Below are 23,743 nucleotides of genomic sequence, written 5' to 3'. Positions count from 1 at the left end.
ATAATGGTGCTAATAACATATTTGCTTACTGCTACATGTGCTTACTGACACATGTATAGATGTCTGCTCAATACATGCTTACACATTTAAATATGTCCAAAAATAATGTAGAAAAAGAACAGGAGAAGAAGGAAAACTAGAACAACAATGATATTTACAAAAGCACCAAGAGACTTGGCCTGAACTGACATTCAGAGGTTCAAAAGAGCGGCTGGCTTGTGATGGAAACATCACTGATTTGAACTTGTTATTGTGTGTTGTTGAGAGTGTGTTGTTCACACCAAACTTTGCGTTACTCGCTTGACTTTGACCGCAGGAACATCATGTGTTTATTACTGGTGCCAGACAGTAAAAATGAATCTAAATGGCTGGTAAGCCAGACAAGCCACATGCCCACGTGCTGAGAAGCTGTGGGTAAAGCCAGCTGTGCTATGTTGTGCTAACAGTGAGGGGACTAATGCTGTGCTATGTTGTGCTAACAGTGAGGGGACTAATGCTGTGCTATGTTGTGCTACAGTGAGGGGACTAATGCTGTGCTATGTTGTGCTAACAGTGAGGGGACTAATGCTGTGCTATGTTGTGCTACAGTGAGGGGACTAATGCTGTGCTATGTTGTGCTACAGTGAGGAGACTAATGCTGTGCTATGTTGTGCTAACAGTGAGGGGACTAATGCTGTGCTATGTTGTGCTACAGTGAGGAGACTAATGCTGTGCTATGTTGTGCTACAGTGAGGGGACTAATGCTGTGCTATGTTGTGCTACAGTGAGGGGACTAATGCTGTGCTATGTTGTGCTACAGTGAGGGGACTAATGCTGTGCTATGTTGTGCTACAGTGAGGGGACTAATGCTGTGCTATGTTGTGCTACAGTGAGGGGACTAATGCTGTGCTATGTTGTGCTACAGTGAGGGGGCTAATGCTGTGCTATGTTGTGCTAACAGTGAGGGGACTAATGCTGTGCTATGCTGTGCTACAGTGAGGGGACTAATGCTGTGCTATGTTGTGCTACAGTGAGGAGACTAATGCTGTGCTATGTTGTGCTAACAGTGAGGGGACTAATGCTGTGCTATGTTGTGCTAGCAGTGAGGGGACTAATGCTGTGCTATGTTGTGCTACAGTGAGGGGGCTAATGCTGTGCTATGTTGTGCTACAGTGAGGAGACTAATGCTGTGCTATGTTGTGCTACAGTGAGGGGACTAATGCTGTGCTATGTTGTGCTACAGTGAGGGGGCTAATGCTGTGCTATGTTGTGCTACAGTGAGGGGACTAATGCTGTGCTATGTTGTGCTACAGTGAGGGGACTAATGCTGTGCTATGTTGTGCTACAGTGAGGGGACTAATGCTGTGCTATGTTGTGCTACAGTGAGGGGACTAATGCTGTGCTATGTTGTGCTACAGTGAGGGGACTAATGCTGTGCTATGTTGTGCTACAGTGAGGGGACTAATGCTGTGCTATGTTGTGCTACAGTGAGGAGACTAATGCTGTGCTATGTTGTGCTACAGTGAGGGGGCTAATGCTGTGCTATGTTGTGCTACAGACACGCTCAAAGTAAAGCAAAGTTCCTGATTCCTTTTATCATCCGGATAACTTCACAATTTGGCTCACAGTATGTACACCGACACTGCACACTGGCACTTCACACTGGCACTGCACACTGGCACTTCACACTTCACACTGACACTGCACACTACACACTGCACACACGTAGCATTTTAGCCAAAGGAGGCATCAATGAATGAGAATGTAATGTGAGGGTGATGAAAGGGAGAACATGTCTCCTCTTCTGCCATCTTTCTCCTCACCTTCCTTCCCTCTGACTGTGCCAGCCAGGTTAAAGGTCACGCTGTGCCAGGCCTTCCTCCTCCACTTTGTAATATCTAATTGGCATGTGCTGCACTGCCTTAACGAGCTGTGCTGCACTGCCTTAACGAGCACTGCCTTAACGAGCTGGCGGTTAGAAGAGCTGTCAGGCTATGAGCTGAATATGGATTGAGAGAGGGAGGCAGAGAACATTGTAAGGTGATGGATGATCTGCGTTTCTTTATAAGTGACACACAAACAAAACACACACCACGGTCAAGTGTCCTCAAGCAGCACGCTTTGCCTATTGAGATATTACTTCTACAGTAGCTGACATTTTGTCTGCTACATCTGTATATGGCTGCTATTCTATTCCCCACACACAGGTGAGAGAACAATGCAATCTCCCAATAATACTGCCCATAAAAGTGGACTGTGTGTGTGTGTGTGTGTGTGTGTGTGTGTGTGTGTGTGTGTGTGTGTGTGTGTGTGTGTGTGTGCGCGTGTGTGTGTGTGCGCGTGTGTGTGTGTGTGTGTGAAAGAGAGAGAAAGAGGGAGAGAGAGGGGAGTCTGTGTGTGTGTGTCAATGATGCTTTTAGTAACTAGTACCTACTGTAATTACGAGTATGTGTGTTTGGTTAATGGTTGACACAGATTCATCACAATGGAAAGCGCATAGTTATCAATATAAATCAAGAATACCTTTTGCCAATCCCTTGAGAAGACGTTTTTGGAGATCTTTTCTCCTTCTACCCGGCGACAGACAGCACTGTTTCCCTATAACCCTTCACACCAGAGAGCCAGTTTGCTGCTCGCAGCACTTCTAGAATAAGGCCAGATCTCTCCGAGGTCTCCCCCCAGCCCTGCTCTTCCCTCCTCGCGTTAGCTGGACATTTTGAAGGATGGTGGCACAATCGGTAACAGTAGTCTATCGTAGCGACCACATATCACAAGCCGCCGCACCGGCTCCCCCGGTGGCTTCCAGATGAAAGATGATATCACCCGGTCCGTCGTCATCCGGTGTGTCATCCTCGCTATCGATCCGCTGACAGATGAGCTCCCGCGGGGGCGACAACGCCACATCCTTATTTGGATTGTGCCTGCTTCTTGTTTTTGCTTCCCGCTCTCTTGGCGTGACGCAAATTGACAGCGGCCATATTGATCGGTCAATTATTGCAACACTGGAGACAGCGAGGGTCAGGGGGGGCCGGGGGGCTGGGGGGCTGGGGGGGGGGGCACGGGGGACTTGTGGAGTTACAGTGGCGGGAAAATCATTCCGTATCGACAGAACACAACTACACCTGTTAGGCTGGATCACATGGAGAACATGCCCCCTCCAGGACAACAGTGGAACAGCAGAAAACGAGGGGGTTTAGCAGGAGGAACATGATGAAATTGATCTCTGCTTCTTCTACGTGTTCATTAGTGTGGACAGCAGCAGATCTATTGGTACATCTGGGTATTGATTTGAAGTTGAGCCGAGTGCCTCACTTGGTAAAGGACTCTATATATGTAAACCAACAGAGAAATGCAAGACTCTTTATTTACCCTAGAACACTAACATCAGGTGATTTTCATTGTCTTGCTGCTGTCTGAGGTGGGCGGGTCCTTGGGTACCTTCAGGATGCTCACTGACGTCATTGAATGTAGGTGTGTTTCCCTGCTCCCATTCATGGTTTTTTCTACCGGCTACGTGTTCGGGTGATTTTCACCCGACGTTAGTGATAGAGGGTCAAATATCTTCAGGTTAGGGTTAATGGTATTGTGGTGACGTGTGGTGATTTTCACCACACAAGTCCCATGAATGGGTGGACCAAAGGAGAAGTTGGGAGCTCCTTTTTTATTTTTTGGGGAATTGTTTAGTAACGATTACCTAATTTTTCACAAATTTTACATATTTTTTATAGTGTCCCCCATAATACATTTTTGTGTGTTTTGGTGATATTTCACATTGAAAAATAAAACAAGAGTACCCCAATTTGCCATGTATTGTTGTACTTTAAGATATTTTGATGAGAAGTATGTTTTCTGGGGTATATTGCATCGGGTGAAATACACCCGACGTTAGTGATGGTGTGACTTTAAATCACGTTAGTGTTCTAGGGTTTACCAGCAGAACTGGGGGCAGAATTGCTTCTAGTTTGGAATCAGTACAGGCACTCGTCTCACTTACAGTCTGTAGTCTTTCCAAGCACAAGTCCGCGTGATTCTGTTCTGTATCCTTTACGTGGGTCCGGTTCACACTGAGTGAGCGGACTGGACCTTTGGCCTGTCTGGACTTCTGTGTGGTTTAAGATGCAGGGCGAGTTGGTGACTGGCTATAGGGACTTGAGAGCTTGAGAGGAGGAGAGGCTGTAGGCAGCCAGGGACATGGGTGGCACAGGCTTAATGTAGTCTTAAATCAGCCTCTGTTGTCAGGGTGTCAGGCTGAGGCGCTGGTGGCGTGGGCGGCAGACACAAACATACACTCTACTCTGACAACCATCATGCAACTGGCCTCGTCTCTGTGAGCTCTCCAGAGACCTGGAGTGAAGGGTCTTTCTACAGGTGCAGCGCTATCAAAGCAGAGCTAATCTGATGCTGTAATTGCACTGGTGATGTAGCAACACTTTGAAAACATACTGTCGTATTATGGCTCAAATAAATGGAGTCAATAAGAGCAGAGGAAATAATGCTCTTTTATGACAGTGAAACCTGAGTATGAAAGTAAGACTAATGGCTAGTGCCTAAAGTTGCTACTAAATTTACATTTCCAGGTTAGGGATGTAACGATAACCGGTTTTAATGATAACCGTGATAAAATTCCTCGCGATAACCGCACCGTTTCAAATTTTCATTATCGTTAAAACCGTGGTACCGTGATTACCGTGTTACTGTGATTACAGTGCTTTGAAAAACATGGTAAATACTGTCCATCATCATCATGATTTCAGTGAGTGTATCGATCCTTTTTGGGTCTGAGTTTTCAATATAAAACGTCATAAAATGATTTCAGTGAGTCTCTCAGTACTTTTTTTTTTACCTTTTCAGCAATTTTTTACGAATACCGTGATAATACGATAACCGTGATAATTTTGGTCACGATAATCGTGATGTGAAATTTTCATACGGTTACATCTCTGTTCCAGGTGTAGCCTCCCAACACTTCTAAATGATAAAAAGCTGGATTTATACTTTACAATCTATCCATCTTATCTATAAATTTGGCAATGTGGGCAATGTCTGTTTGAATAATTTTGGCCGGCCACAGCTATGCCCTTTTACGTGCGAACGGGCTGAAACTTTCAGGAAGTGTAAAGAGCACCCTGACTTTTTAATTAGGTAATTGCCCTAATTACCTAATGATGATATGATGTCATCAGTGATGTCATCTGTGACTATGTCATTGATGTCATAAGAGCAAGTGAGCCCGCAGGGCGGGCGAGGGAGCAAATGAGTCCGCACAGTGGTCGAGCTGCAGGGCGGGGGCGAGGCCGCGCAGCGGGCGTGCTGCGTATGCGAGCTGCAGGGCCAGCTCGGTCGAGCTGCAGGACGGGCGAGGCCGTGCAGTGGTCGAGCTAGCGAGCCCACACAGCGGGCGAGCCCAGGAATCGAGCTCGCGTAGCGTGCGAGATGCCTAGTACATTAACATTACAGATAAATCATATCTCTTGGCAACAAGAACCCAAACACATAATATAACAAAAGCATTAATTTAGTTGTCGGGGAGACTGGGTGACAAATATAATGAGCAAATAATGAGCAACAGGAATAATGCGTACACCATCAGCACCATCTGTATCATATATAGACAGATATCATATCAAATCAAATCAAATCATATCATCTGTACCCCCGTAGTCCAAAGTTACTGGCTGAGCCAAGGCTGTTTTAACTCCCTACAACTCACACATGAATGATTCAGCCAGTTTTATAGAGCCTGGCAAATATATACTGAGAAGATGAACAATGTAAATTGCTCCCATAAATATATGCAATACTTCTGAGACCCTTAATGACTTTAATTAACATTGTACAAACCACTGGCTTGAACGAGGGTGAGAGAAAGTGCAGAATACTAAAACACAAATGAACACACACACACCATGCATGGATGCACACACACACACACACACACACACACACACACACACACACACACACACACACACACACACGTGCATGTAAAAGCATTGACGAAAACAGAGACAGACAGACAGACATGGACAGATGCACGCACACACATGCACATGTGTGTGCATGCACGCGTGTGTGTGTGTGTGTGTGTGTGTGCGTGTGTGTGTGTGTGTGTGTGTGTGTATGTGTGTTTGCGCGTGCACACACACTTGGGGGCTGTGCTCCAGACATCCTCTGGAGTGCGATGGGGGCAGGGGGAGACAGTGATGGATTACAGGCACATCTGGGCTGTAATAAGTAGGTCCCGAGTCCCACCTGCATTCAGCAGGAGGGGAGAACTCCTGCATAATGGTTTCACATAGAAGGCCAGGTACCCAGGCCTGTATAATGTCCTGTCAGTGTGTGTGTGTGTGTGTGTGTGTGTGTGTGCGCGCACGCGTGTGTGTGTGTGTGTGTGTGTGTGTGTGTGTGTGTGTGTGTGTGTACGTGTGTGTGTGTGTGTGTGTGTGTGTGCACGCACACGTGCGTGTGTGTGTGTGTGTGTGTGTGTGTGTGTGTGTGTGATGTCTCGTCATTATTGCACTATTACAGAATATGCAGTCCTTCCAGGATTAGTTTTTTTTCTATGATCATTGTCATCAAGAACACTTGATTTTGCCACCGTTTTGTTTTGAAAATGGAAGCAACAGTTTATTTGTAGAAGTTTGTGAATGAACCAACGAGCATATTTGTGATGGCTTGTATGTTCATGACCACACTACTGTTGACACTATTTATTAAGGTAAGATCATTTGTGAAGTGGCAGTGCAAAAACATTAGCCTCTTAACACGAATGTGGGTTATGTTTTATTCATTTGAAAAGTCCTTTATAGATTCAATTAATTATGTCTAGGACCTGTAACACCTAGCATAAGTCAAAGATATTTATTTCAATGAAATTTTGTTTGCATTCCTGAAAACATTTGCATTGGGTGGGGGCTAGGGCTGGCACGGATCACGGATAATCCGTGACCCGTACGGATCAGCCCCCACAGTTCGGAACGCGGTTCGGAACATCCATAATCCGCGGAATACCCCCCCCCCCTCCCCCCTTTCGTTTCATTTAACGTTTAACATTAGTGTATGAGAACGCCTGAAGTGCAGCCCGACAGACAGGCATCATCATGGCAAGCACAAGTGAGCTTCCTCAACCCTTCTCCCCGCTGTACCACCCGTGTCAAGTGACTGCAGGTTAGCAAGTAACAGCCAGGAAGTTAAGCATAGCAGCGCCACGCTGAAACAGGAAGTTGGGTTGTTCTGCCTTCAGAGTAAAAGCATAAATTGTGTCACTTATGAGAAAAAAGTATTTTTGAGCTGTGCAGGGCAACAAATGGTTAGAGAAGTATAATAGTATTAAAAAATCGAATCGAAAATCAAATTTTGAGAGAAAAAATCTTGAGATTTTTTTTTTTTTTTGCTGATGCGAAAAATCCGTGATCCGTGGCTCAAAATCCGTCACGCGATCCGATCCGTGGGTTTTCTGATCCGTGCCAGCCCTAGTGGGGGCACTTTAAAAACCCTAAAGGACTGACAAATGTATACTTTGACAGAAAATTAAGCTGAATCTGGTTTCTTCACAATGCTTTCTGGAGAGGGTAAAAAGATTAATTAATTATTAATTAATCATTCATAATTTGAGGTGACTCTAAGAAAATATATTGTCTTTGCCAAACACGTTTTGAATGAACTGATAGAGCTCTTACAGGTGCTGGAATGAGAGAACAATCGATAAGTCCAAGAAAAGCGAGACACAGTACCACCTGCAGTACACAGTACCACCTGCTGTAGCGTGTTTAGCAGGGCAGTCCATCCTTATTATGGTGCGTCTATCAAGGTAACCTGCTTTATCCTCAATACTCCTTCAAACCAACCTGCACCTGGGACAATATTTCATCTGAATGCATTAGTTCCCTCTTGTGATTCTCCTACAGAAGCACTGTATCTCAGACCTGGGCTGAAAAGAATAATACTCACATTTAAACATCACCCATTTCAAATCAATATAGTCACGTACTGGATTGTATTCTATGGCTGCTAGTGTATATCTATATCTATTTTTCTATCCATGGACATGACAGAGAAGCAGTATACCGTGTAATTTGAGCTGACTTTTGCAAAATCCCTATACAGTATATAAGAGCTTCTTGAATATTTCCAGTTCATGTTAAACCTTGAATCTATAGCTTTTTAACACATTTAAGACCTTATCAATGAATGCTAAGTGTTCATTAATGGTTAATTGATTCCCCTTTGGCTCATTGAGTAAGGCCCAGCACATACAGTATGTATGCTGTTTAAATGATATGGATGATGGAACTGTGATTCAACATTTGAGGCAGAGAGTATTCAGCTATATGCACATTTTCTGACGGCGCTCAGTATGACTTGAAACAGAGATGTCTAAGACACTGATTATGAATCAGTGCTCTGCTATGTTTATATAGGGCATCAGGAGTTAATTTACCCAATTGTCAAATTGTGTGAATGTATTTGTCTGTATTTGCATGCATACGATGGCTCACATGACACTGACCTATTATGGGATGCGATGCGAACAGTTGTATTATGGGATGTGCATTTCCCAGGCAACGACACACGTCGACACGTTTTGGAACAGCGCCGCACGATGCTCCTAAAAGCAAAATGCTTATTGTTTTGAATGATTTGGCATCTTCTATTACTGTCAACACCAGTATTGTTGTATTGTAATAATATGCCATAAAGGTTTATTGCAGTTTTGGGGAGAGCAGGGAAAAAAATCTACAGGCCCACCAGGCCTGTAGAATGGTAGGGGAGACATGACATCTGTCATAATAACCATGACATGACACCTGTCATGAAAGAGGCTTAATAAGCACCTCAAATACTTCATTGTGGAGTAGTTAACGCAACGTATTGCAGTTGAGCTCCTCACAGTGTAACAGATACATGTAGGCTACAACACACAAGCAACATATCCAGGCTATTGACAAGCAACACAATAATGCCAATGCCTCTGTCGATCTCAGAGGCAGCGCTATGTTCTCTAGAAATGCACAAAGTAATGTGCAGGACTGGCTACAACAGAACAGACAGCTCTGTCTCCTGGCCTGCGATAGCTTCCAGGCAGCACGGTCTGTTCACGCTTCAGCAGCCGGGCCGTTTGAGGAGCGCTGACCCTTTACCACAGCCACTGACCTGCGCGGAGAAAGGGCTCGGCGGGTGGTGGTAAAGCACGCCTGGATTAATTAGCTTGTGGGTTAGCAGCGTTAGCTGCTGCTGCTGCGCTGCACTCCGCCAAGTATTACCGTGGGCGTGTAAACGCATCGGAGGCCCTGACCTTCTTCGTCTGGGGTAAAGAAAAACACTGCTTATCACGGTAACATCCCTGAAGAATGAGAACACACTGCTAGCTCCCACTGGGGCGGTACTATAAATGTCTCTCTCTCTCTCTCTCTCTCTCTCTCTCTCTCTCTCTCTCTCTCTCTCTCTCTCTCTCTCTCTCTCTCTCTCTCTCTCTCTCTCTCTCTCTCTCTCTCTCTCTCTCTCTCTCTCTCTCTCTCTCTCTCTCTCTCTCTGGAACTGAGAATGAGCTGTGTTGTTTTGCTCTATAGTGTTATGTTGTGTGTCGGCGTGTCACTGTGCCGTGCTGTGTTACACGATAAAGCCTCATATGAAGACAAAGCGACACCATCAATCAAGCATTAAACAAGCCAGCAGCAACAACAGGTCTCAGGTTCCTACAAGCTGTTCACACACTTGAACCAGGCGGACGGAGAATGCAAGGAAATGCATATTCAATGGTAAGTGGGTACAAACGAAAACAAACCAACTTGAGAGATTTCTACGCGGAAAATCATGGAATCACACTGATAGCAGTATGAATTGACCACCCGCCAAGCACCACATGCAGGTCAAATCAGTGTTTGTAGGAGAAATCAGTAAGGACCAAATGCCAGTGATAACATTTAAACACAAGGGCTGTGAGTTCTGCTGCACGGGATGATCAATGACAAACGTGATCTATGTATAAGAGAGTGAGCGAGTTTGACATTACAACACTATATTATAGTACCTGATTACATGAAATCCTATCGTAAGAATGCAAAGTGTCTGTGTGTGAGTGAGTGAGCAGAAATGGTGTTTGGCCACAGCTATGCCATTTTGCGTGTGATCGGGCCGAATCTTTCATGGAGTGTAAAGAGCACCCCCTGCTGGTGACCTAATGGAGCCGGGTTTTTGAATGTGTGAACACGTAACACACACGAGCGAGTGAACGGGCCGGCGCTCGGACAGGCAAAAACAGACCCCGGTTTTCACAACACCGAGGGGGGGCGTGGCTTCCTTCACTGCTCAGCACAGCATCACTCACCTGTCTTGCTAGATATATATATATTAGTGGTTTGTTAGCATCTAGCATGGCTGAATAGCGCATTTAGTGCCTTGCTCAAAGGCTTCTTCAGTGGAAGTAGTTACAGGAGGAGAGGGCTGCATGCCTCATTCCCTCCCCCAGTAGCCCATTAAGCGTGATGCATTTGAGAGAAAAGCCCACGTCAGTTCCCTTTAATGACTCGGGTGCTCTGAGACTTTCATGAAGAGCAGCCCTGATTATACTGTGACCATGAAGGAAAGTCAATACAAGAAGAATGCAGCTCGCAGCATCCACTTGATACCTTATAGCCTCTATGGCTTATATACTTTATATATATATATATATATACGGTACACTTATATACACTTGATACCTTATAGCCTCTATGCCTTATATACTTTATACAGCCATTATACATTAGCTTTCAGGGTTTGTTCAGCATGCGTAAGGCTGACAGGGGGGCATTATAATACTTTGAATTTGCAAGCCAACGTGTCTGCGTGAGTGCGTGCGTGCGTGTGTGTGTGTGTGTTGGGTGGGGAGTATGTGTGTGTGTGTGTGTGTGTGTGTGTGTGTGTGTGTGTGTGTGTGTGCGTGCGCGTGCATGTGTGCGTGTGCATGCATGTGTGTTGGGTGGGGAGTGTGTGTGTGTGTGTGTGTGTGTGTGTGTGTGTGTGTGTGTGTGTGTGTGTGTGTGTGTGTGTGTGTGTGTGTGTGTGCGCGTGTGTGTGTGTGTGTGTGTGTGCGTGCATGTGTGTTGGGTGGGGAGTGTGTGTAGGTGTATCATATAGCTGTTAACGGGCCCCTGTGGTTCATCAAGGAGAAAAATTACGTTGGTAAAATTGAAATTGATCCGAGCAAAGAGGGAACCGAACTCAAGGGAGCAAAGTATCTTTGGTGGCATCGCTGGATGGGCCCGACGCCAGCGTCATTATGACTGAACTAGGGGTGCACCGATCGATCTGCACGCAATCTGTATCGGCCGATTTGGACCTCAAATATGTGATCTGCTGTTTCCGATATTCCTTTAATTTTGCCGATCGCATAGCCGATCATGCTGCACGTGAGAAACATGAGGCAGCCCATTTTCATGTCTTCAATGTCTATCGTTTAACTTTCATATTGTGCTCTAACGTTTATATCATTGTGTTGCAAAGCACACGCTTTGCTTTCATCAGTGTACTCACCTCCATGCACACACCGCACCAGACTGTCAACACACCTCTTGCGTCTTTGAATCACACAAATCAGCTGGTGATTAGAGCAGACTCCGCAGAGAGAAGTTATCTCCAGTCCTCCCGCCTACCGAGGCATTTGCATGCTGTTAAATCCGTGTGTATTAAAGTCCCAGATTAACGTGGTAGTCGGGGTAGTGCACGCGCACACACAGACAATTTCCACGCAAGCATTGATGTTCCCGCGGGCACTTTGAAGGAAGCGAAAGTGTGCTGCTATGTGGATGTGCGCTCCATTCAGACGGATGCGCTAATTAATGCCACTACTCAGATGGAGTTTAGCTCGTGTGTAGCTTGTGATTCTGTTGTTTCTCCCGTCATGTAACCCTGTCACCATTATGTAGATCGCACTCATAGTGCTGCTAATTATAACACTGTAACTCGGCCTCGATGGGCGGGTCGTTTTGATGTTCGTTCGATGCGGATCCCAATGTATGACGGTTATTGTGCATAACCCCGGTTCTATGAGTGGGAGCTCTTTGGCTTTAGTCATGGTTCAAGACTGGTGTTTAAGAGTAACTGACTTACAGTTTACCTAATTATCATTTATATATTATTAGTTGTTAATTATCACTATAATTGGCCTATATAACAGCAAGCTTGGTTACTGACCTGTTTGTATATTTTATTGCCTCCTTTTTCCAGACCACACACAATCCTACTATTCCTGTCATAATGCTGTAAAAAGCCTATACTGCTGTACTGTACTGAAGAGAACTGACAACTAAACGGTTGAACTCCCATCTGTCTCATGTTGGCAGTTTCCTTTAGCCTACAAAATATAAAATAAATATATATATATATATCGGTGATCGGTAATCGGTAATCGGTGATCGGTCGATGATCGGTTGGGCAGATATTTCTCATAGGTGATCGGCAATCGGTGATCGGTGGCAAAAAACGTGATCGGTGCACCCCTAGACTGAACAATGAGAAAATGAGTCTCTCTCTCCACGCTATAGCCTTCATCTCATTTTACCATCCATCTGTCCAGGTTTCATCAACCACGACAGACAGCCCACATCTACATCTCTGGTTCCTCTAACGGAAGACGAGCAGCCGAGCAAGCAACCACGTCAGAAAAGGTGGTGTGTGTGTGTGTGTGTGTAATGGGGGGGGCGGGGATTTTGGGGGGGGGGGGGTCATAATAATAATAATAATAATAATAGTAGTTATTAATATTAATAATAATACTAATAATATTGTCCTTTTTGAAGCCACACACAGCCCTTTTCCCTTTTTTTTTTTGTTACGGCTCAGCCCGTATCTGCAGTACCACTCTCCATCTGGCCTGCTGGCTCCAGATGCAACCGGCAGACTTTGTTCTGATCCATGCTGGAACTCCATCGGAAGCTAAATGTAATGTTATTTCTAGTCGGGATTTCTCTTTTTTAATGAGCAGCAAACCCCCCAAAACTTGAACACATTCAAAAGCATCAAGCATGGCACGGCACAGGGGAAAGAGGCCTTTGGGTACTAAATTGGGTGAATGTTGTCAATTCCATGCCCTGAAAAGCGAAACGTTAGGTAGTAAGTGTAAGTGTTTGACCTTGAAAGCTGTATTTGGAACAATGTAGACTCAGCTCTCAGTCTTAATCCGTTTCACTACTGTAAGACTGAGAATATTACTATTTAAATCTTTTCATAACGTTAGGTGGTGCTGTTGGAAGCCTTGCATCGGAGAACCAATCATGAGTGTTGTGGGCGGGCCTGCTTTCTGGGGGCAGTGACGCTCATGCAGAACCGGTGCTGTCGCGTTTGCGGAGAAACATATTAATCACTTAGAAACAAACATAACCTGTTAATAGGACGTGTTTCATCCGGCCCCGGCGGCTAGAGGTCTTTCCCCCAGCGATAAGCCAGACTCCCGAGGCTAACGTTACAGAGCCTGCTGATGACATGGATGTATTGGCTGATGACTTCACAGCGCTTCACAGTAGCAAGCGGACCACTTCCGGGTAGGACAAATGATTGTAAAATAAACAACAGGTATAAACTCTCTTTGCAGCAGATCAGTGTCTTGCTCTATATTGGAACTATGAAACATTGTATTGCCGCTACCAAATAAAATTCTAATAATAAATGTAGGCGTGTCTGCTGCCGGCCGTTCTCGCCGGGCTCTGAACCAGATTTGGAACAGTAAAGTCCCAGACGTTTGGTGGTTAGGTGGCGCTGTTGGCGCCGCTCACCAAACGTCTGGAAACCGAGACTAGGAACAATGTGATTTTAGAATAGAAATGGAATTAAATAAAAAAAACGCTCGTTAATTTAGTTGCTCTAAAAAAGCATGAGACCACACAGAATACGTTAGTTCTGATGTTATATTTCCTCATTAGTACCCAGATGAGATTACCGTAAATTCCGGACTATAAGGCGCACCGGTCTATAAGCCGCACCTTCAAAGGTGACTATTTTTTTCTTCTATAAGCCGCACCGGTCTATAAGCCGCGGGTGTTTTGATGTTTAATTACCATATGAAAGGGTTCGTGCACAGAGAGGAATGTCGGGAAAGAGATCGCTGTTTGGGGAAGCTCCCATTTATTAACATTTCAACAAAACAAAAGTCAGGTCACTAATCCCCAGACAAAATCACACATTGTGGTATTTTTTGTTTTTTTTACAGTGCACACAGTGTCCGCGGTGTGGTGAAAAGAGGGCAAGAGAGGAAATTAAAACAGAAGTGGATTTATAGTTAGAAAGACTATAAAGAAGAGAGAATTCCGTTTTTTATTTTTTTATTTTAGTTACTCACAGTACTATTGACCAGTCCAACTCAAAAGATATTCGGCAGTTTCACTTTGAGCTCTTGTTCCGCCGCTGGGCACACAGTGTCCGCGGTGTGGTGAAAAGAGGGCAAGAGAGGAAATTAAAACAGAAGTGGATTTATAGTTAGAAAGAGTGCTAAAGATAGTCCGGTCTGGTTATGACGAGTCTCGCTGGGTACAGTACGCCAAAGCGATATCCATTGACTCGATGATGCTGTTGTATGTTGCGCGTTTCTGTTGCACCAACGCGGAGAGGTCCTGCCCGGACGAAAAAGCGCGTACCCTCCCAGGTGAGGGGCTTCTTCCCCGCAGCCTGGAGGATGAGTTGACGGTCGGGCCAGCGGAGTAGGCAGATGAAGATGGCCCTCGGTGGCAGGCCGGGGTCTGGACGTGGCCGAGGCGCCCGGTGTGCCCTGTCCACCTCTGGTGGTTTCTCGCCTTCCTTCAGGTCCAGGATGTAACACAGGATTTTGCCACGAAAGCGTCCATGTCACCGATCTCAGCTCCTCTTTTACATTGATCAGGCGAATGTTATTTCTTTTACTCCTGCTGATTAAGTCATCAACCTGCGTGTGCAGGGTTTCGATTTTGCATTTTATCCATTTTCGGACTCACTGTGTTGTTTTTGTCCTCCAGTGCGCGGATGCGTTTTTCCGCATTATAAACTCTGTTCACGGTTGCCTTAGTTTCTTTAGTGAGTGAGTGGATGGACTTCTGCACGTTTTCAAACTTGTTTTCAAGCTGCTCAAAACCTCTGAGCGATGTCGGACTTAATCGATAGTGTTTCACGGAGTAAAAGTTTAGCCCAAGCGTGTATCTCCAGCCTCCAGCAGGTGAGTCATTTCCTCATTCATGGCGTGATTGCTTCGTCTTTTTCTTTCTGCTTACCTGTGTTGTGTTATGTTATGTTGTTAAAAGAGGGCAAGAGAGGAAATTAAAACAGAAGTGGATTTATAGTTAGAAAGAGTGCTAAAAAAAGAGAGATTTTTTTTTTTTTTTGGAAAAAATCCATAGATAAGACGCACCGTTATATAAGCCGCAGGGGGCAAAAAAGGCCAAAAAACGGGAAAAAAGCCGCGGCTTATAGTCCGGAATTTACGGTAGATTTGTTTGCCATTACAGTACTTTGCCGTGCGTCAGATTGTGTTTACAGCTCCGATTGTGAAAAGTTCTCATGAACGCTTTCTTTTATCTGCCAGACAGCTGATAAAGACATCAGAGAGCGGCTCCGTTTATTTCTTCTGCACTTCCTGAGAAATAAAATCCATCATAACCTGATATTGTTTTGGGTCGTGGCAGTTGTATTAAAACCCGCTCTATCAGCGGAGAGAGAAATATATGCCTGTCAAAGTACCTAATAAAGACATTTTATTCTGTCTGCTAGTCACAAAGAACGCCGTATAAATTCACAGTGCTGAGAAATACAGAAAAGACAAACACTATAATCTGTGTCAGTCACTGTGGAGATGTTGGAGGACCTCACTTTCTCCTAAAAAAGCACTTCAGAAATAAACCAAATTCACAGTTTTTATTGTCGCCGAATGAAAAATGGGCTCGATCAAAGTTGAAAGTTATCACATTAATAGCCACATTGTTTGATAGAGGTTCGTTAGGTGAAGGTAAAGATGGAAGCAGAGTTGACTTAAATATGAGTTTTCACAGCATCGTTGTTGGCATCTGCTCTGCCATTGTTGTAAAAGTAAAGTGTCGATCAGCACTTTTATTTTTTATTAAGGGATATAGCAACATAACAGCAGCATGAAGAAGTGAATACTAATATTGTCAGACTTTCAGCGATGCTGTTATTGATGGACGATGGGCCGTATCGTATCGCTGGTTCAGATGAAAGAGTCGTTAACACTGCAGCTGGCAGCACAGAGCAATGCCAGACATTTAATGCTGCCACTGTCATTTGAAATGTAGACAAATACAGTGTGGATTTGTTGGCTGCTCCCTGATGCCCCATCAACATGTCATTTAAAGCATTCAGTGAGTAAATAGCACATTCACCCCTTATCACATTTAAAGCGTGTTAATGGCAAGTTAAACATCCCACGTTAATTTTGATTCTGAAGTTGTAGTGTTTATTATTATTATGTGTGGTTCATTTGTTGTCTCACTCAAACTCAGCACTCACTGACTGACTGTTTTGAGGAAAACAGTCACAATAATAATAGTATAGTATGAATACAGTTAGATACAAATTGAGGAGTGGGAAGTATCAGAAAGTAAAATATTGAAATATGAAAAAAAAAAATCTAGTAGTTCAGCAAAAGTTTGTAAAATCAGCTTGCTAAAGTGAAGAGTTCTCATTTTGTTGTGGACTCATCTACAGTATGATTATATGGCTTTCACATTAAACGAGCGGGGACATATGCAGGTTGTTGTCGTATCCATGGTTACACAATAATACCAGAAAAACACTAATACTTACCATAAGCTTTTGTACCTACTGTTGTGATTATACTCTCTCACTGTTCTCCTAAATGTCTCCTAAGCAATTACAGTACTTCAGCAAATAAGAGATTTGATCATAATAATGTTTATAGGTTTCTACTTATTTACTGAGATGAAAAGTCAAAAGTGGATGTGTGTGGGCTCATTTAAAGCCCCATTCAGTAAGTTTTCCAAGTTTTGCTATTGGAGAAACTGCGCCCTCTGGGTGCAATAGTATCGATAACGATATCGCCGTTCAAAGTCAACAAAACACAGCGCCAGAAAGCTCTATGTACATGTTGTGACATCGGGTACTCACCACGTGATGAAATAATAATCCATAGTTCCGTGAAACATCATTTTCGTAGCAAATCCGAATCGAGTTACTTCCTTGTTTTCATGAAGACAGCGCTTCCACTGTACAGCGCATGCTTTTCTTTCTTTTTTTTTATTGACACGGGACGTGGCAGACAACTTGCTTAGTCCCAGGGCTGGCCAATTGAGGGCGGTGTGGGATAAATAAAGTCGAGAGTCTCCCTATTACAAGTCAATCTACCATGTCCTCTGACTAAAAAGCTCTTATATTACAGTAAAAAATGTCAAAAATCTTACTGATTGGGGCTTTAAGCTCTTAATGTGACATTTTAAGTTAATCACTTGAAATGTCAGCTAGTTGTGTGCAGATATGTTTATCTTAAAAAATATATACTGTATATACAGATATATGTATAGCCTACGCTACCAGATTCTCACAACTCGCTAGCTTGGAAGTGGACCTAATTAGATTAAAAAAAATATATACGGTATATATATTTATTATATTTAACACGTTCACTGCCAAGGACGTGTTAACACGTTTTCAGAATCCAGCTGTTGACTGCCAACGACGTGTTAACACGTTTTCAGAATCAATTTTTTTTTTTTTGACGGTGGGACGTTGATCTAACCCTTTTACGTCTCCTACACCAGAATTGGAGGTATTGAATGTGTATAATCTATTTTACCGACCCACTGAGTGTCGACATGTCTCTCCACAGTAGAAAGAGGCGACCCAAAACTGGAGGGAAAAGCACGAGGAAGCCGTTCTCATACTGTAAAATTGATGGCGAAAACGCTTTCACTTTCGCGCTGATGCACAGCGGTGGCAACGGTGGGGGGTTCCAAGAATAGATTGGATGCACACTTTGAAACACGCAGCATAAATATGACCAGAATCGCATCAAAGCTCTCAACCAAAACTCCACGAAACGAGCGAGTCCACCCAGACTTCCTCAAACAGCGGCCGCGCAAACAGGCAGCAGCCAGGCAGCAGCAACTTCGTTGTGACACGCCCGCTGGAGAGCCAGGGAGGCAGGAGGAGAACACACACGGAGGGAGGAGTTGGAAGCAGAGGGGGGTTTCCTGCTGTTATGGAGGAAATTACTGTTCAAAACTATTGTTTAGATGTCTGACTCTTACTGATGCCAAAAATGAATGGTTAAAGTGACTGTTCTATCGAATTTCACAAAAAGCCGTTTATCTCTGAATAATTTTTCTGACGCTGAAACCATGCTGTATTCAACTGCTAATGCTTACGTAACTTACATATCTACAAACTAACTCTTTTAGACAGAGAAAGCACACATTCTATTAGTTCTTTTGAGATATTGTGTGTTCACAAAATCTTAGCAGAAAAGAATCCTCGGGTCTTGAAAGATGAGCCAGAATCCTCAAAAAAACCCTCTGGCAGAAGCTAACTACAGTAAAAAAAAAACGTCTGGCAGTGAATGTGTTAAATTATTATTATTATTATTTTTTTGCAGAGAGTCCAAAAAGAGAATCACATTTTCTTCCACTCCCTGGATAATTTGAAATGAACTAGTGTCACTCTGAAGTTGAAGTTTTCATTTGAACATTTCAGCGCGCGGACGTGAACCTATAGACCCCTTATACGCCTACGTCACAATGACAACAAACAGCGTCAGATGCGCATGACGGAGGCAGAAAGACACAGTCCGCGCAGCCCTGGAAGTAGCTGATCTGCGGCTGGAACCTCAACATGTCTTCGTGTTGTGCAGTAGGATGCCAGAATCGGAGATCTATCAACAAAGGACTAAAGTTTTACCGTATCCCGTCAAATCATAGTACTTTTAATGCTAATCGTAGGCGTCTTTGGTTGCAAGCGATTAGAAGAACTGATTGGAACGAGGACACGATTAAAAACGCCCGACTTTGCAGTGCTCATTTCCCATCAGGTAAGCTGCTAACAGCCACATCGCTTGGTTAGTTAACAACCAAGTAACGTTAAATAATGTCATTATTGAGTTGTCTGCATTATCAACATGACGATCTATCTTTGCAAGTTACAGAATAACTATCTACTAGCTTGTGACAAAGTAGTTTTAGCTAACACCTTGGTTCAATTTTGCTACGTTGACTTGTTGCTAGTAGGCCTACTACCATGAGCCATATGGACAACTCAGACCAACGTTAACTGTTACAATATAATATATCATACTGTCATATCTTTCACTAGAATAAACTTTATTTGTTCAGGAGAGTCATCGATGGACTCCAGCAGTCCCGACTTTACACCGTCTATCTTTTCCTACTCAACCCAATGCAACAAAGGCGATGCAAAACTTGAGAGGTAAATATGCCCACATTTGCTTGATTTAGTTGCTCACTATGCCTTGAAGTGCATGCCTTGAAGTGCAGAGAAGGTATGGCGAGTAATTTAATGTCACTATCTTTTTTCAAGATTATCTGTTAGACCAAATAGTTTCTATTATGTCTGTTGGGGTCATGAAAAACATGTGGTTTACCGATCAAATTAACTGTTTTTAGTGACTGTTCTCTTCTCTGTGCATTAGATTTAAGAGAATAAGGATACGGGATGGAACCACCCACAGACCACCAGCTGATGGACATCAGTCCACCAAAGTTACTGATGAGGTAACATCGGAATCCACAGATGCCTGCCTGTCTCCAAATGATTGCAGAATGGAGCCCGGTGCTGGTCCTTGCACTGGTAAATACTACTGTAGGGCAGTCAATTAGATCATCACATTTACACATTTTGTCAATTCAGCATAACTGTGTTGTTTGAACGTATTTGGAAGTTGGAACAGGATACTGTTTGGAACATACAGTCTAAATGTCTGAAAACATCTGTATGCAATAATAGAGAAAATCAGTAAAGTAGGAATAAATTTTTAATATGAATAGGAACATACAGAACGTAAGCATTTAATCCAAATAGTCTCATTTGAAACAAATGTGACAGTGCATCTTTAAGACGGTGAATGCTAAACTATAATCTTAATCTATATTTCAGAAGCCACTGTCCCAAAGGTTCTCCATGATGATCTCAAACAGAAGTACAGCCAACTTTCCACAGAGTGTGAGAACCTGCGTTCGGACATTAACAAACTCAAATCTGAGAATGAGCAACTCAAACAAACACTCGGAAACACACAATTTTCATTTAGCACTATCAAGAGCAAAGCAGTACAAGTTCTGTTTTTCACAGGTCTGACAAGTGTCATGTTTGAGTGGTTGATCCACAAACTTAAAGACAGTGTAGAGGTTGTGCGTAACTGTATGAGCCGTGAGGACCATCTATTGGTTATCCTAATGAAACTCCGATTAGGGCTCTGCAACAAGGATATTGCATTCAGATTTAATGTTACAGAATGTGAAATCTCTAGAATTTTGAGAAGTTGGCTCCCTGCTATATCTCAGAAATTAAAACCGCTCATCAAGTGGCCAAGCAAACATGCAATATTAAAACATATGCCAAAATGTTTTAAACCTAAATACAAGCGTTGCAGGTGCATTATAGACTGCACAGAAATTTTTATGAACAGACCCGCAAATTTAACGTCCAGAGCCCAAACATATTCGACTTATAAAAGCCATAACACGGTTAAGTATTTGGTTGGAATGTCACCTGCAGGAAGCATTACTTTTCTGTCTGCAGGTTGGGGCGGGCGTGTCTCTGATAAACAAATTACAGCTGAATCTGGATTTTATGACCTTCTAGAGGTAAATGATGAGATATTAGCAGATCGTGGTTTTACCATCAGAGATGAGCTTGCCGCACATGGTGCTACCCTTAAGATCCCTCATTTTACCAAAGGTAGGAAGCAGCTCTCTGCTCAAGAAGTGGACACATCAAGGCGTTTGTCTAATGTGAGAATACACATTGAAAGAGTAATAGGTAGATGGAAAAATTACAAAATTCTGACAACTGTTATTCCAATTTCACAGGTGGACCTCCTAGATGATATGGTGATTGTGTGTGCAGCATTGACAAACCTTTGTAAATGTATAGTCCCTAAAAGATAACTTGGCACAGTGATTCTCAGCACTTTTCATATCAGTGACTCCTAATTTAGTCCACATTTGAGCCATGGGACACCTATTTGATGAGTTTTATCTTCCAGACAATATTTTGTCAGATATGATTTTGTCAGAATCCCATGACTATCTGTATTGTAGATAGAATTAACAGTGAAACTATCATCACAACTGTTTTTCTTATACATTCTCTAATTGTGTTAACTTCATGTATATTAAATAATGCTGAAGTTTCACAATTAATCAATTTGCTGGGGACCCCCTCGAGGACCACTGAGAAACACTGATAAAATATCTAGCCAGTTATACATCAAATCTACATTTTCCAGAATGGAGTAAAGTCAAAGGTGAATAACAGTTGTATGTAATGCTGTCACACAAGTATGTATTAGAAAGCCATATAAATGAGATTGAGACTACTATTTTGTACTGTATTGTACTGCAATAAATCATTTGTTTCCAAGTAGCCTACATTTCATTCTGAATTCATTTTGGGCACTGTTCACAACACCAATCCCTAACCTTTCTTTTTATCTTTGCACATGTGTAGTGGAAAGGGTCCTGGCACTTGACACAGTTGATCATCTTTCCAAATGCTGGCCTTTCGCAGTGTGAGCAGACTGTAGGTGCTTGTATGAGTGGATCCATGCTGCGTGTTAACAGCTCAGGCAAAACACTTTGTTTGAAAAACACTTCAGCTTTAGGCAGGACTGCTTGCAGCATTTCTTCATCTCTTTTTATACGATTGATAATTACTGCTGGCTTTGTCCAAACCACAAAGTCACAGTACTGGACGTCGCATACAAACATATGAAGTTGAACTTGGTGGTAGTATTCATGTTTCTTCTTTAGGTGTAGTGATTGGTCTAAACAAAACTGTGTGTCCTCACTGCTCCCTGTCAGACTATCCCGATATTTGTATGGGCACTTAATCTCTACAGTTGCTGTTCCACAGCAGGTACAGTTTGCCATTCCATCAGGTGATGCCCCAAGATGCGGTTTGTCTGGCCGCACAACGAGACCGCAGAGTTTCACGTCGAAGTTCTGATGTTTTGCTTTCATTATTGCTGTATATTTTATTCTGGCTGTGTCTTCCATATATTTTCCCCAAAGTACTGCTGGGACATGGGACAAGTCTTTGTTGTTGTAGTGCATTACCTGTTTGAGTAGGTTCATTTTTGCTGTCTCAGTTACTACAGTGCATACACGATGTAAGGTGGTGCTAGTGATCCTTCCAGTTCTGTGTGTATGCCAGGCCTGGGATTGGGCCTGATTTTTAGTGGTAAGCTCAAGGTTTACACACTGCTCATGAGTTAATTTTTGCTCCAGTATGGAAAAGGTCTCTTCACTCTTCAGCTTTATTTCATTTGGGCAGAGGCCTCTCAGATTGGCATCATACAGAGCTACCAGTGGCTCTGGCAGGTCTCCGGGCTCTGTGTCAGATTCTGATGCAGAATCAGTATCACTACAGTCCATGGCAGTGAGCACAGCTGCATTCGGTGCCAGTGTTTTCAGTTCTGCCATGTCTTCATCTGTCAGCTCTGAGTACATAAGACACATGTTTCATAACTCAATTTGTTAATACAAATTGCAAGCAAAGCTTAAGCTGTCATTAACTTGTTACATGTCACTGGAAATAATTACTATAAATTCTGTGTTATAGTAATGAATGACTTTAACCTACATGTAGGGTATTAAAATAGGCTACTTAGAGTATACAATAGCCATATACCTTTGACATTGGTGTTTCGACGCTTTGCTCTGGCGGGCTGCAGTTGGGTGTCTGTCCTCTTTGGCTTTCTGAAGCTGATTTCACTCAGTCTGGCTGGCTTCACCTCTCTCTTGGATGTGCAGATCCATGTATTAGTTCCTGAAGTACAGGCATTCTCTGTTTTTCCTAGTCTGACCCACAGCTCCACTTTGAACATTAGGGCAGCTGCATGACTGCAGCAAGACCCTAACCTGCAGGATGATGAGAAGAGAAGAGATGTATTCATGTATCTAATGTATTCAACACATAGGTTTAAATGGCGATTTAGCCTATATTATCTCAATAAATACAGCTGATTGCAGCAAATCAGTAGTGACATTTTGTTAGATGGAATGTATGACACTGACTGAATTGGGTAAATACTAGCTGGAAAGATAAGATAATTTAGTAAATTAAACGTACCCGGCCATACAGGTGCAGTTCGCAGTTAGAATGCAGTTGTTTCTCTTGTTGACAACAACCCATGGCTTGTACAGATCGGTCTTCTTGCCCTGTCTTTGGCTAGGCAGCACCTCAGTCATCAGCACTACGAAATGTTGGACTTGATAATCGTGAAATTGTATGTCTTGGACGTGACCACAAAGAACAAAGTTGTATGCGTCAAGAGACTTGTATGCTTTTAACTTCTCTCGGGTATAAACACTTGGAGTCTCGATCAGGTAATTATGTATTGCTGGCCACTCTAGGCTTGGCCATTTCTTTTCGTCTTTTACCCATTGACTTGGCGCCAATGCATATGGGTCTGTAAGGTGAATCCCATTAACTAACGTTAATTTTGTGGCATAACATTGCTTATCACTAGGTGATAAGCTGTTGTAGTAAGCTGAGAACTGCATTTTAAAACGCAGATGGGCGCAGAGCAGTCCTGACAGCGGCGTCTTTGACACAG

Source organism: Poromitra crassiceps, assembly GCF_964638095.1.
Source record: "Poromitra crassiceps genome assembly, chromosome: 14".
Classification (NCBI taxonomy): Eukaryota; Metazoa; Chordata; class Actinopteri; order Beryciformes; family Melamphaidae; genus Poromitra; species Poromitra crassiceps.
This window is presented reverse-complemented; position numbering follows the sequence as displayed.